This window comes from Andrena cerasifolii, chromosome 2, assembly GCF_050908995.1.
Source record: "Andrena cerasifolii isolate SP2316 chromosome 2, iyAndCera1_principal, whole genome shotgun sequence".
In the NCBI taxonomy this organism is placed as follows: Eukaryota; Metazoa; Arthropoda; class Insecta; order Hymenoptera; family Andrenidae; genus Andrena; species Andrena cerasifolii.
Genome location: NC_135119.1, coordinates 5,727,516 through 5,743,416, shown reverse-complemented (window position 1 = coordinate 5,743,416; position 15,901 = coordinate 5,727,516). Strand labels below are relative to the sequence as shown.

The 15,901-nt window shown below is 35.7% G+C and overlaps 1 protein-coding gene across 1 annotated transcript in view; it reads left to right on the top strand.

The window, feature by feature from the left end:
• LOC143378505 (neurotrimin) overlaps positions 1-15,901 on the top strand; it is a 359,802-nt gene that overhangs the window by 116,749 nt on the left and 227,152 nt on the right. The gene's annotated exons all lie outside the window — the stretch shown is intronic.

The window sequence follows — 15,901 nt, the reverse complement described above, 5'->3', positions numbered from 1 at the left end:
AAAAAATATATTAATATAATTCCCTTCGCATTTCTTGTTTTAATCACTTCAGTTAAACTTGCTCTCTTCAATTAGAATCGATATAAAGAAAGCTTTATTCAGCCATGATGATAAAATATCCGAATCCCTGTACTCGGATACTCGGATCCAAGTGCGGATATCCGGATACTCAGATCCGGATTTCGAGTTATAACGAGCAATCCGGATACTAGGATATCCGGATAGTAAGAGCTCTAGTATAAAGTGTTATGATGGGCGTGGTGGGCCCATGAAGACTTCGGTGGTGGGCCCATGAAGCCTTCGGTGGTGGGCCTACGAAGACTGCGGTAGTGAGGAAATAGATTTCACATGCCGAATTTATAAAAAAAGAAAGAAGAAGTAAGTTTCAGGAAAAAGCAATCTGGGTCTCATATTAGGAACCAATTTTTTTTATCTGCGCATTTGAATGACTGTCATTTTTATTTTATTATGAAGAAACCGAAACTTTGTTATAGTACTTTTCAGTAGGTTCCTAAAGAATACATATTTTTCTTTTAAAACGTGTATCGAATTTTAATAAAACTGTTCTCAGTCAAGAGTTATGATGTTTTTAAGAAATGGGTCTCATATTCGGCTACTTTATCCTACGTAATTGATATTCCTTGATAATAATTTCAAAGCCTACCGCGCATAATATACATAAAACTAATAAACAGATTGCACGCAAAACAATAAGATTTCTTCACATAATATACATATGTATATACGTGATTCTTGAGATGCATAACTCTCTACAGAGGAAAGTGGAACAGCAGATCATATTAATCCTCGCAAAGAATCTGAGTGTGTGTGTCCCAGTGCCGGCGTTACTTAGACATTAAAGGAAAATAGAGCAAACAGAAATGCCGAGGCCATGTTTAAAAATCACACTGCTGAAATAACGCGGCGGGCCATTAATTTTAATGCTGGACTTGGAGAAGAACGCGTTATACGTAGACGTACAAAGCACCCTCTGCATTTTCCGCGTCAGGGTTTCCGTAAACAGAGTTCCCCGGCCTGAACTTATGGGGCAGAATTTCGAGTTTTTATTTAGTGAGAAAGTTTCACGCCAGACCGCACCTTCCGACCACGCCGAGAAAAATATTCGTCTGTCTGTGACCACCCCAGGCTGCATGTATTGTGCAAGCTATACTTTACAACGTGTTAATTCAATGTATTATGTTTTATAATGAGAAAACAAGACAGGAGTATGTCTCTGAATCGGAGAATCTGTGCTAGTTCTGATATTAAATACAGTTACTAGAAATCTTCATTTTCAGGTGTTCCATACACCAGTCGATTTTTTTTCTATTTTATAATACTTTCCTGAAGTATGGGGACTTGGGAATATATTTCCAAAATATTGCGCTTTACTCTATACCTATGACAAATGGGGTTCTGGAATTTTAAACGAAACAATATCGAAATGCAGCAACGAATGCCACCCCTTCGCCTTGCAGATCAAAAGTTAATAATCGTGGAAGGATTTAAAATATTTCTATGTTCTCTGGATAGTTAACACTTGCTTCATATTGTATATACATCTTTCTTTACCTTTGTATGATGAATATTGTATGATTGTAATTTTGAATTAAATTTTTATTCGACCACTCATCATTTGTTCGAGGGGTTGTTTTCGACCCTAGGACTGTTTCATTGTCGAAACAGAAGATAGTTACGTTATTAGGATCACCTGAACTACATTTCTGTTAAATGTCAATTTTTTTTTAACTTAGGAGTTGACGAATATCCCTTGTGAGTTTAGAAAATAGTATCTAATATCTACCCTGTAAAACCTGATTTCTTTTTTAAGAACACCCTGTCAACTAACATTGCTCATAAGACGTAAGAATGAGACGTAAGTCATTTCCTTCATAAATATCAGCTTCACTTGCAAATTGTATGAGGAACCATCAAATAAGCATTACCCACGTCATCGCGGTTTGTGAAATCGCTAAGCTGGTGAAATATCTCCGTCACACTGTCTAGGAAGTCACGGTCTGGAAGGGAAACGAGAATCCTTCCTCCTCAGAAACTTTGCCTCCCTGTTGCTGAGATATTTCAGTTTGCTTTGGATTTCTCTTAAGGAATGCACTTTGATATTACTTTCGAGCATACCGTCAAATACGAAGGACAGGTAGAAGCACTAAGTACTAGTATTTTCAAAATTTTAACGATTTTTTGCAATGTAATTTACACTTAAACTGTTATATTGCAGAAATTTGTAGTCGATTTCAATCTCCCTGTGTTCACTTTTAATCCACGTTTACTATACCCATCAAAAAGAAGCCTACTTAAAAACACTGTCGTAAATTAATATTTACGAAATTAATGATATACAAATATTGCACCAATTATAACAATGGCTATTTATACAAACAAACAAATTTATTACTCCATTGTTATTATTTGGCCGGTATTCCAAGATCCATCATCGAAATAAACAAAGAAGATAATAATATTAAGCAGATATATTTTTATACAAATAAGTATTTCGTGTACCTGGCGTGGCAACAATCTGTTACGCGATTGGTCGAAACCTTCAACGAATGAACAATGGCCTGTGGCATATTCCTTCATTCTTACCACGCTGCCCTCTTGCGCACGCTTGACGATGACGATAATGGGCCCGATGAATAAAAACTAAGCAGTTCCTACAAGCAGTTCCTTATTAGCAAAATCAATTGCTTAAAAAGCAATTACTTAAAGAAAAGAGGAATTTCTTATTTTCATATGAATAAAAATCATAAGGAATTGCTGGCTTGGCTAGACCGTATAAGTCAGGGCTGCACAGGGAGCCTTTTTCAGCGCCTAACGGCGAGCAACCAGCCGTAAGCCGTTACTAAGGGTAGAATCAGTGAGGAGAGCTGCAGTAGTGTAGGTGCGGGCTCGTAGGCGAGTAGCGTAAGTATATATAGGTGGGTTCCATGTGGGGCCCAACTTGGGGCCCAAGTGCAGAGTAGGTCCCGCATAGTGATCCTCTAGGGCAGGCCTTCCCAAGTAGGGGAAATGCACTCCTAAAACAGATGTTTCGGTTCCCCCTCCACCGGCGCGCCTTCAGCTATGGTGGGACGACTCCTACCTACCCCCTCTCCGAGGAGACAGTAACGTCGCTGGGAAGCATGTTGGGCGCTTTAGGGCGAAAGTACCAAATGTGTGAAATTTTTATAGGAAATTTCATAATGACTTAAAAATAGTAGGAAAAATTAAACTAGTTTAAATTTTAATTTAACAATGTATGTAATACATTTTTTGTAATTCTTTTTACGTCACTTTGAAATGCTGGTTTAAATTTTAATTTAACAATGTATGTAATACATTTTTTGTAATTCTTTTTACGTCACTTTGAAATGCTAGTTTAAATTTCAATTGTTCTTGCCCGCAACTTCATTGGTTTCGAGCGCCACCTTCCACGCGAGCTTTGGAAAACGCGATGGATGCTCGTGCTCTCGGACCGCCCATCGGGGCAACGCTGCTCTCATACATACTGATGAAGTAATTAGTCCTTTAAGCAAATGTTAGCATGGGGTACAGCGGTCTTAAAAATTCTTAAGGAACTGCTTATTTAGCAAAAGCAATTGCTTCTTTTATTCATTCGATTGTAGGCAATTCCTTAAAAAATGAAGGAAAAGCGATTCTTTTAAGCAATTTCTTGGCAGTTTAGGAGTTCCTACAAGATAAAGCAAATGCTTGTGTTTTTATTCACATGAATTTAAGCAATTCCTAGTAAAATATTAAGAAATAGCGATTGCTTACACTTTGTTCATTAGGCCCATTATATTAATCGAAAATTCGTCAAATTAGAACTTTGCATCGAAATATCTCCGCTCAAAAAGCACGTAGGAACAAAACGAAGATACTTTTGTAATGCAAATCAAACCCAAGCTATCCATTGAAACCATGACAAAATTGATCGGATCAACCATTACTGAGATTCGATAATCGAAGTGTTCTTGAAAAAGGCGTCCCGCTTAACAGAGGCACAGTGTGTCTCGCGCCAAGTTTACGCGCAGCGCCACTCTACCGTGACCCTTGATCTCTTTTCCTTTTTTTAATATCATATTGGAAAGTCTGTTTGCACGTATTAATCACTTTATATTAACAAAGTGAATCATAAGCCTTTACCCAGTTTATGCACGTGTTCCTAGTTTACTTGTTCTATAAAAATTCATGTAGAAGATTCAAGCGTTCGAAATAAAAGCGATTGTGTTCTATAGTCTTGACCTATCTTCCTACTAATTGTGTGATTCTTCGTCTGTTCCACCCGTTGGCCTTTGAGGTAAAAGAAAAAGAACAGAGTGCTGAAAACTGGGCAAGACACGTATGAGTTACCCTAGTTTTGTATCCCCCGAGAAAACGTCAGATTACGTTTCTGAAAGCGAAAATGTGTGAAAAGTAGCTGAATTCCTATGCACTACCTCTGATTCCGCTGTGTCATAATCGAACTATTACGAAACTTTCGGTGTCAGTTACAGGAAACACGTAGAATGATAAATGATACTGATCTCTGGCTGTAGCGCAATTATCCCCTTCGACTGTCAAAAAATTGTTTAAGCTTGAAGTTAGGATTGAGAAATAGGCGGCTTCACTCCAAAGGTGGTAAAGCGAGTAAAGTGACTACTTAAGAACAGTAATCATCGCTACTCTTATGCTTCCCTAGTAGCATTTCTGGTTGGCCCACAGTATCCCCAAGTTGGGAATTAGTTGGCCATCAAAATGCCAACAATAAATGCTACTAGGGTTAGGACTTGATGAGATTTATCACTTCACATATTTTACACAGTGTTACGTAGTGGGTAACAGGAGATTTTGTTACAAATGGGAGGGTTTGCTCTAGGTAGGAACACTAGTACCAACTTGCTCCCTTTTAGTGTTATTGTAGCAAACAACAACCTACAAGAAGACTACTTTCTTTTGAGACACCCTGTACAATCTGTCGGCGTTATTAATTCCGAGAGCACCAGAAGTAGTTTACTGTTAGAATCTCATGAAAACGCACTGCGCCTATGTTGTATTTTTCGTCTGTTTAAATGATCCACCTTCATGTTTGTACATATAATTATCATATCAAACAGCGTTTAATTGGCCAGTTAATTAAACACGGCTGTGTGCCTTGATGATCTTATTTGCACGCGCTAGTATATTCAATATTCCCTTTTGACATTCATATTATTTTATTAACTGTATATATGTAGGTAGCATTTGTATCAGTAATCCCTTAGGCGTTTCGTAATCTTTTGAATTAATGGTAAAACGACAAGTAAGTAGCAAAAAGGAATGTAAAAAGCAAAACAAAAATAGTAGTTACATCACACGAAAAGTGCGCTACCGCTAAAAACTATTTTATTAGCACAAAATATTGGTTAAATATCTTTTCCAAATATTATAAAAATATTTTTTTGGCCACACTTTTTAATATGACAAAAATGTTGATTACAAATATTATATACACATAATGAAAATGTGAAATAAATATTTTGAAAATATGAACTAAATATTCGTGGAATATAAAAGAAATATTCAGAAAGTATAAAGCAAATATTCTGGAAATGTGAAAATAATATTCAGAGTTCCGATATAAATATTCACGAAATGTAAAATATATATTTAAAAAATGTAAAGTAAATATTCAGAAAATGTGAAATGAATATTCAGGAAATATTAAATTAATATTTTAAAAAAATGTAAAGTAAATATTTACTTTATATTTGAAAAAATATATTTTTTTTATAATTTTGTTTCTAATATTAAATAAATATTTACTTTATATTTGAAAAATATATATTTTTTATAATATAAAATGAATATTTCCAGTATATTTGGGAAAAAATATTTGCTTCTTAATCTAGAATAAATATTGTATGTATATTTAAATATTAGAAAGCTATTGAACCTCTTTTTAATATTGGATGTATGTGTATTCAATATTTTGTGCTACTAGGGATGTAGGTACGATTGATAAAAGAGGAAATAAAATGTTTTTCCACATGCCTGTGGTTCCACATAGCAATCATTTCATTCTATTTTGTTAGCATAACCCACACTCGCTGAATGCCGGATCATTTTAACCCGCAGCACGTGTCAGTCGTCTGCTCGGGAATCGGTCCTTATTGAGCTGGAATTGTAAGAGTGCGAAGAAGATGATTTTTCTGCAATAGAATTTGACGAAAGTAGTACTGACCTCAGAAGTCATACTACTTCTGCCCGCAAATGGAAATATATTGCTTCTAAACATACCAATATTCTACAATGCATTTTACGCAGCACGCTTAGACAGAAAAAAAGCGACAAAATAGAAACAATTCAAGATTGTTTTTATTTGTTCATAGAAAACAATAAAATGTGTATGTATATCGAAACTTTAACGGTGGGTCAAAATGAACCGGCATTCACGGGTCGCGTCGCTGCTGGAATATCCACCGTTCGAGGGTAAAAAGTGGTGTTCAAACTGCAATTCGGTTATTGTTATTATTATTCGATTATTATCGTCACCTGTAGGCTTCCTCTTTCCGAGGTAGGGTAAGGGGCCATCCTTAAATTACGTAAAAGTAATTTTGGCGATTACCTACCCCTTCCCTCCCCCAGTATAACAATTCGTAAGATTTGATATTCCAACCCCCTCCTTACGTAATATTTTTTTGCATTGAACTTTTTCAGTTATTAAAATTATTTTAAAGGTTTATATAATTCATTTAACTCGGTTTCGAGAAAATTAAACTAAAACTACTTTTCTGGAACATTAATAATAGAATTTGTATTTATTGAAAATTAGGTTAAAAAATATTACGTAAGAAGCTACCTAACTCCCCCCTCCCCGTAAGATAATGTAGGAAATTCGAGACCCCCTCCCGCCCCCAAATAGCCTTACGTAATTTAAGGACGACAACTAAGGTGGGGTAGAGTGGAACAAAAAAGTTAATAATGATTGTAGACAACAGAATGAATAATAAATCAACTTTCCTTTTGTACTTAAGGGGGAACACCTCAAAGGCCGGAAAAAGTGCAAATTTTAAATTTTTTGTTAGATATCCATACTTCGTAGGAAAGTCATTGATATCGGGTTTAAATGTGCATGTAGTGGACAGTATTTTAGAATTTTTGCGTGACAAAATATACAGTTTTAATCAAGTTATAGAGGTCGCTGTAGAGCGCGACGCGTCGAACACGTTCTGATGGTTTCCACACTTTATTCACGTCGCGTTCATCTGAGAAAAAAAGGAGAGCATCTTTTTAATCTATATTAATACAGTTACAGTTAAGCGTACGGAAATTTAATTACAATAATTTTTGGAGAAATGGCGGAGCTTAAAGGAGAAAGTTCTAAAATTTCGAGTCAGTTTAAGGAAAACATCAATATATTTTGAAAAAATATTGAAAATTATTTATTTTTAATTTCCGTACGCTTAACTGTAACTATATTAATATAGATATAAAAAAATGCACTCCTTTTTTTCAGATGAACGCGACGTGAATAAAATTGGAAACCATTAGATTGTGTTCGACGTGTCGCGCTACGGCGACCTCTATAACTTGATTAAAACTGTATATGTTGTCATACAAAAATTCTAAAATACTGTCCACTACATGCACATTAAAACCCCATATCAATGACTTTCCTACGAAGTATGGATATCTAACAAAAAATTCAAAAAAATTGCACTCTTTCCCGGGCTTCAAGGTGTTGTTCCCCCTTAAACAATCAACAGTCTTGGTCCTTCAAATCAGAATTAGCAAATGTTAACAATTATCCTTAAAAGCTAGTCAATTTGACACCTTTTCGAGGTTAGATAATTGTTACAACGTGTCCCAGATTTGGGGTAGGGGTAGTGTTGTATAAAGCTCGAGTCTTCAAAGCTTTAAGCCTTAACCTTAATGACTCAGCCTTTAAGGCTAATATCATATGAAGCTCGAGCTCTCGAAGTTCGAGGTTCAAGCATTGAGGCTCAAGCCTCGAAGCTGAAGGCTCTTGTGTTTAATAGTAATGAAGTTAACTCCAAGTCCTTGATATTATATCTTATTTTGTGCAACCACTATTGTGAAACGTTAAAATTAAACACAGAGAAAGATGCTTTTTGATGGTTCCCCCAATTGGTTGGATCCGTGTTTTAATAATACAATACAAGTACAAAACTATACGATAGTATTTTTTTGTAAGTGTAGTCATTTGTAACAAAACTCTTTGATAAAATTATGATAAAACACAAAAAGAACAACACAACCACTATAATATAAATTTCAGTATATTATCTGGTCTTCTTATAACATTGGTAGCGTTCCTGCTCACTACATTCTTGGTTCGAACGTTTCTCAACATAAAATTAATTGATCATTGTCGTACAACACCAGTGTACCGACTGAGCTAACCGAGCAGATCATAAAGGCGATTTAACCGATTTTGTTTCAATCGTCAAGGGAACCGAAGTACCTTGCGCTGACGATAACATATTCACTTCACTACTTACAATTCATACGACTCGAGCTTTCGAGCTTAAAGACTCGAGCTTTAAAGGCTAGAGCTCTCACGGCTACAGGGTTCGAGCTTTAAAGGTTCGAGCCTTTAGAGTTTGAACCGCGACTCGAGCTCTTGAAGCTCACGGCTCGAAGCTCATTTGAACAACACTAGGTAGCGGAGACCGGGGCTAGTTGACTAACGAGGTTAGTTGACTAATTCCCTTTAATTCTTGTGTTACGTTATAAATTATGCTGCGACTCGCGATATTGAAGCATATGGATGACCAGCTTGCCATTTAATGTGTCACCGTGACAAAAACTTGGGTGTTTTATCAGTGAGAATGAAAAATCTAAAAAGGTCGGCGGGATGTAAATATTTTTTTTCAACACCTGCGTGAAAATGTTTGTTTGTTTTACGCCTGCTGAGCGGGAGCAAAATGACCAATTTCATACGTATTCGCGTTTTCTATTTTTCTCCCAAGGGAAAAAGACTTTACGCGCATGCGTATTCGCAATTTCTTACTTTGCTCCAAGGAAACTGGAGTTTGGCGTTACCCTGTGGTATGAAGATGCATTTGTTCGACTAATCGTTATCGATCATGTGTATTTTTTTTGCGAATCGTTAAGTAGGCTATAAAAAATACACCGTTCATGCAGGTGTTGAAAAAAGTATTGTGCGTGACAAGGGAGAGACACGATTTTGCCCCGAGCTGTGCTCGGGCAGCAAACTTCATGCTCGTCTAAGTCACTTTCTCCTCCCCCTTGTCACGCAATGTACTATTGTTTCGAATTTTTTTTTAATTTTTGTCCACTGAGTATTGCTTGATGTTTTTTCATTAATATTTTGTGGAAACGTGATACATTGACTATAATTTAGGGTATTTTATTTTATCCGGAGCGTGGAGGTTTTTTACGTACGACCCTTACTTGACTAAGCGTAGGAATACCACTAAAAATTGCACTTTTTATCCTCAAGATACAGTCGAAGCAAAGAGTTTAGCTGCTCAAATCTACTTCTCCCACCACAAATCCCTCCAAACTCACCCCTACCAGTTTTACACCCTACCCTCCCTTCAAACTCTCAGGCCTTCCAAATAGACCATAACAAACAAGTAGAAAATAATTACAGTATCTAACACCATGATACTGAATAGGATATATATATATATATATATATATATATATATATATATATATCATACGGCCAACAAATTTTTTTTTCACTTCTTCACACTGTTATTTTTTTTATTAATTATCATGGTGTTAGATACTGTAATTATTTTATATACGCCTTTCGTATGCAAAGGGTTAAAACTGAAAAGTAAATGTCAATTCAACTAACCCTACAGCCGGGGTTTGTTGACTTATTCGTCTCACTACTCTAAATATAATAAAAACTACGACCTAAACTCAATTAAAACATTTTTTAAAATTAAGCCCGTATACGTAATGAAATTTGTAAACTTTTGGGTGTGCAACAAGTCAACAAAATACCAATGGTCTATTTATAAAAATTAGAAATGTTAAAAGTTAGTCAACTAGCCCCGGTCTCCCCTACAGTTTAACAGCCTCAGGGGTACAACGTAACAGAGTAGGACACTCCATAACAATTACACAAAACTTTAAAAATACCAATAAAATACAAAAAAATCTTTAACTCAAATTATATATTTTTCAAATATTATCTGGAAATGAATAAGAACGCGCATGATGTTTTTAGGAAATGGCAATACAAGTACTATATCATCCATTGCAACAATTCTAGACCCAGTTCCAGCGGAAAGTAAAAGATATGATCCACCCTTCCATTTTTGCGCAAGTAACTGATGTCATATTCATGTTACACTGTACCCCGTTGCACTGAGCCCCCTACCGTATAAACAACAAAATATCAACTGGAATTTTATAGGTTATGAATACCGGCAAACTTTATTTTTATATCAGTCAACAAATATATGTAGTTTGTTTACAAAATATTATTACGTACCAGAATTGCTGTATGTTGGAATAGACACAAAAATCTGTTATTTGAATTCGTCACGTTTAAACACGAAAAACCCTATTTTAGTAGGTAATATGCAGAGTTAGGCAAAATGTAATCTAATTACAAATTACAAAGTACGATTAAACTGTAATAGTGTAATTGATTACACATTATTTTCTGTAATCATTCATTTAGATAGTTGACAAAAGCAAATGGTCAACTGCCTAAACTAACAATTACAGAAAATAATGTGTAATCAGTTACACAATTACTGTTTAATCGTGATTTGTAATTCGTAATTAGATTACATTTTACCCAACTCTGGTATTATGACGGGAAAGGGTACAATGCCCACAAATGCGTTTGTCAAGAGCGTAGAATGACGCAATAAAGATGTTACAAAGAAACAGAAATACTTTCACTGTTATACTGCGCCCCGTGTCACGATCTACCCCGCCTGACCCTATAACTATTGATCTTGGTGGTTCAAACGTTTCGTTTGAAAGTCGCCGACAGAACACGTCGAACAATATAGCCATTTTAATATGTAACATTACCAGCGTCCAAATATAATTAAACAATTTTGAAGCAAAAGATTGAATACAGGTTACTAGGATCTGAACAGCTGAATCACACTAAAACCAACAATAATAGCCTTATCTCCGGATTACAGTGGCAAAATTACACATACCTATAGGTGCTAAGAAAAAAGCACTGGCGATTTGATATCGGCAAGCAATAATCAGCTATGTTAAGTTTTCTTCTATTTGAGCGGTGGTGGGTACTTGGTGAAATGCACGAGGTTAATTGGTAAAGCAGAGAAGCTAACACATTCAACTTGATAAATGTGGGAGAACATCTGACAGTTGTTGGAAGAAAATGGTCCTTCCTTGGGTGAACAATCGTACTTTCATGCGACATTTCTCAGCCTTATTTCTCATTTTTGGGAGGACGGAAGGCATCCAAGAGGGAAACGAACTAGCCACTTTGTTGGCAGTTAAGAGGATGCTCAACTCGCCCTACCCGAAAACTCTTATGAACTCCTCAGAACTTGGCAGCCGTTGTCGTATGTACTCCTACTACGCTACAATTGCCTGCTGTTATTGGCATTTACTTTTTTAATGAGCATATTGTTGTTCGATGAGAAGTGTGGTTGTTAAAACTTCACTGGAATTCCTTTCGGTTGAAAGTTGGGAGGTATCGGAGAATAATGCTAATTTCGGAGTTTGCATCGCGTGCAATACACTTATCGAATTAATTTTGCAGCTCGTCAGGTGTATTGTAACATCAATCACTCATTCAGATTACTTAGAAGGATCAAATAAATATATATTATTATTTGCAAATAATAATACCTATATTATTATTCACAGTGGAACAATAGTTTCAATGTGCTGAATATAAATTTGTAAAGCCAAGGAGTTCAAGAATTCCAACAATAGAATAATATTTCCGATTATAATCCTACGTAACGAAGGTAATTCATATTGTTAAGAGACTGGACTCCTATTAGACTGGAGCGGTCTCTTTTCTTGTTATAATCTTTGTCAAGGTGTTACTACCGCCCCCAGTCTACCCTAATCGATATTATTGCGATTTGGTTATACGTAAGGGTTTAAGGAGGTTCTCGCCTCTTTCTGGAAAAAGGTTGAGACATTAGAGGACGAAAGAAGGAACAAGGTGAGAAGAATGAGAGAAGGGGAAGGGGGAAAGTCGCTGAAATTGAGATGCCTTATCTTGAGGATGAGAAAGGAGTCTTCCGGATAGAGTGCAGTTGGTAAAGTGAAGCCCCGCAAAAATCTCCCGGGGAATAAAAGAGGATACTGCTTGCGGGAACCAACCAGTTTCACTAGGTCGACTACATGGCTTGCTCGTATTGCGTATCTGAGATTCCATGTGGTTTCTAGAATTCGTCCTCGTGAAAGTGGAACTTGAAGCTGACCGTTCGTCTGACGCGGAATATAAAATTGCCTCGCGGTCTCTCGAGGTTGTTAGAAAGCCCCGGGCGTTCCTTAGCCGTTTTTTGGCAACGCGACCACCCCTATACCATTCATAAGTGAGAGGACCTAGGGTATACGGGTACACATCCCATTTGCCCCATCGGTCATAAGAAACCTTGCGCGATTCAGAAAGTGGGCTACGTTCTCTTATCACGATTCACATCACCTTCGCGTGCAATATTTAAATCTTCGCAAAAACCACCAATTGCACGCATTCATAACTTCTATGAAAAGTTCCCACGTGTATATGTCGAACAAGATGACATCATTATGAAAATAAAAATTATTTTATCCATGGAGGATGCAAAATGAAGCAAAGTGTGTATGTACAAAAATTGTTAAATAGTCTCGTAATTTCGAACAGAATTGTTGATATTTTTATATTTATACAGCAATCAAATTTTCCAATTTTGTAATGTGTTTGTACTCATACGCGAAGACAACACGCACTTAAATATCGAAGTAAATAAAAGTGATACATATAAGGTTTCTTTGTACTATCCGCACAATTTGTATGGCATTTTGCTATAATTTATGTGTTGGGGAATTAATTCGTGGATTGTTCCTTCACCTTCGTTGGCCAGTTTGAAATTGAGCAATGATAAAATATTCCATAATTCATTTGAATTTAACGTGTAATTTATGCATGTTGCAGGAATCACTCAGTATTAGGGTTGGGAGTATTTGTCGAATTTTTAGGTATTCGAATATTCGAATACTTCAGTTGCTCAATTATTTGGCGAATATAATTCGAATATCCAAGTATTCGAATACTATCCGAATATTTAAGTATTCGAATACTATCCGAATATCCAAGTAGTCGAATCCTATTCGAATATCCAAGTATTCGAATGCTATTCGAATACTATTCGAATATCCAAGTATTCGAATACTATTCGAATATCCAAGTATTCGAATACTATTCGAATATCCAAGTATTCGAATACTATTCGAATATCCAAGTAGTCGAATACTATTCGAATATCCAAGTAGTCTTCACTTCACACCATACTATTCGAATACATCACACCACAGTATTCGAATAGTATTCGAATAATAACATTCGAATAGTATTCGAATAATAACATTCGAATACTCAAATATTCGAAGTTTATTCGTAGCATTCGAATACTTGTAAAATATTCGAATAGTCCCAGCCTAGTCAGTATGGTTATCAAGTTCACTTTTTATGACTCACATGTGAGTCGAGGCGCGAGGGACCGTTTATAGGACTCATAGGGTAACTCGGGGTAATATGCCACCGCAAGCAATGTGCCACTTCTAAATAATTTTTTAAATAATGCACAGCCGGCGTTAAATTTGCACTAATTCCGTTCAATTTAGTGTAACTGCTAAGACGACAATATATTTTGGCTATTACCTTCTTTTATTTTCAGTAAATCCTGGTAAGTTCTAAAAGAATCGTCTTGATGTAATTTCATACTGTAACTAGAAGGCAGATTATACATTTGTGTGAACAGGTCTACAAAAAAAAATCAATAGATTATGATAAAGTATAGTAACAAACGAATTTTTCAACCTCTCACACATCTGTTAAAACTATGTACTTTGTCGAGAGGTTTTCAATCTTTCTTTTTATAGCCGTCTGGAGTAATGTGCCACATGTTTGTCGGTATAATTTGCCACTTGTGACATATCTTTATAACTCTTTCTATTTAATGCCATCGAGTTTTTTTTCGTTTTAGAACCGTGTCTAAGAAGTATGTATGAACTTCAAACCGTGCTGCTTGGTCAGACGAAAGTTTAAAGGAAGCCACTCGAATGGTGAAGGAGGCTCGTACTACAATATAGAACAAATTTTGAGAATGTAGATATTTCTTATGACGATTCGACTGACCTAATCCTAAATGATCCTTCGAAGGACCTAAATGTGACTGGATAAAAAGTACTTGTTGCAAAACGTGGGTGCATGAAGACTGCATAGAGATTGGAGACTGTTTAATTTGTAAGAAATAGCTATTTTTTCAAATATATTTTACGTTTCATTGAGTTCAAATATTTGTTATTAGTTACTAATAGCTTGAATATTTTTAAATATTGTTGATTCTCAAAAATTTGAGTGATTAGTTCGCACTTCCCAGCTTGTGGCATATTACCTCAGACCTTTTGACATATTTACCCAGCACTTGGGTAATATGTCACTTTCGAGGACTTTTGTATTTGTACGATTCTCATTGAACTATAAAAGTTACATATCTCTGCTTATTAGTCAATACAGAGAATTAGTTACACTTTCATATGGTTTTATCTTTCTCCTTGTATCTACTTATACTTGCGAGATATCGCGTTTCAAAGTTAACTGTGGCATATTACCCCGAGTTACCCTATGTGTCGCTTTCGGTAGTTCTTAATTAAATGCATGTACCTGCACTGGCGAACGTACGGGGAAGAATTTTAAAAAATGCTTGGTCAATGTGGACATTATCAAGAAGGCCACACGTTGTCGATTAAAAAAGAGGAATATTAAACTTCGTACGATCGATAGTTTCAGAGATGAAAATTCGTTTATGTGAAAGTAAGCAAAATCGAAACCAACAAAATGCTGACCTAAACTCCTCGTGATTTCATGTGAATTAAATCACATTTCAGTTTCATAAAAATTCCTGACATCAAGTGCAAGCAGAGATAAATTTGGTGCGGAATGACCGAATTGTACCAAATATTTTTTAAACGTATTCAAAAGAAACTTATACACCTTTTTCAAAGATTCGACACCATATTGGGACAAATATTTAGAATTGAAATATGTATGTAAATTTCGTTTATACAAATTTGTTATGCATACAGAGTAATTATATAAAATGGTCAACGTGATTATCTCTAAAATTTTAGAAGGTTTTGGAAAACTTAGAAGAAAGTAAAGAGAATCTCGAAATCAATTTTGTGATGATACATCTTTAATATATAGAATGTTCCAGGTTTCATCAGTTAAACTATGTAAGCACATGCAAGTATTACTCCACGAGTAAAAGTAATAAAAAAATACTATATAAAAATGCGCTAAAAATGTTCTAGCAATAACACTGGATTTTTCGCATGTAGAAACACTGGATTCGGCATTCTTTCGAAGTGGCGATAAATTTAAAAAAAATCGCTTCAATAATAACTTTGCTTATGAGAATCCATTCGCTTCAGCGAATTCAATTCCAATAGTCAGACTGTTCGATACGTCAGTACTGTACATACCTATATCAGAAATTTTACGTTGCTCCCAAAAGTGCTCTTGTGGAAGCAGAACCTTACTCGGGGAATAAACTCGATGTGCATGCGCAAGCTAGAATTATATAGATTATCTATAAAAGCCACCTTATAAACTTTTACAACCTTCCTACGTATGCAAGCTCGTAATTAAACCAGAAACAACCTTACAGAATATATAATGACACAGATGAAGAAAATTAAAGTAGAAATTAAAATATTCGTAAAT